At 43.3% G+C, this 416-nt stretch overlaps 1 protein-coding gene across 7 annotated transcripts in view; it reads left to right on the top strand.

Annotated features, from left to right (window-relative positions):
- thrab (thyroid hormone receptor alpha b) overlaps positions 1-416 on the top strand; it is a 157,207-nt gene that overhangs the window by 120,188 nt on the left and 36,603 nt on the right. The gene's annotated exons all lie outside the window — the stretch shown is intronic.

Below are 416 nucleotides of genomic sequence, written 5' to 3'. Positions count from 1 at the left end.
AAATCAAAGAAGACTTAAAGTTACCTGTGAGTACTGTTGCGATCATCAGAAGGCCTATTTATAACATACCAGCGATCATGGATCAGTTTCAATACATCAAAATACTGGAAGCGGTCATGTTGCCTTATGCTGAAGATGCCTTTGAAGTGGGTCTTTCAACAAGACAATGAGCCAAAACACACCAGTAAGCGAGCAAGGTCTTAGTTCCAGATGAAGAAGACTGATGTTATGGAGCGACCAGCCCAATCTCCAGGCCTCAATCCCATAGGACACAACATCAAATATGCTGTTTCTGAGGCAAAACCCAGTAATGCAGAGGAATTGTGGACTGTAGTTCAATTGTCCTGAGCTGGAAAACCTGTTCACAAGTGCCAGAAGTAGGTTGACTCCATGCAACACAGATGTGAAGCAGTTCT

The sequence above is a fragment of the Etheostoma spectabile genome, chromosome 21, assembly GCF_008692095.1.
Source record: "Etheostoma spectabile isolate EspeVRDwgs_2016 chromosome 21, UIUC_Espe_1.0, whole genome shotgun sequence".
Taxonomy (NCBI): domain Eukaryota; kingdom Metazoa; phylum Chordata; class Actinopteri; order Perciformes; family Percidae; genus Etheostoma; species Etheostoma spectabile.
Note: the sequence above shows the minus strand (reverse complement) of the source record. Positions and strands in the feature narration are given on the sequence as shown.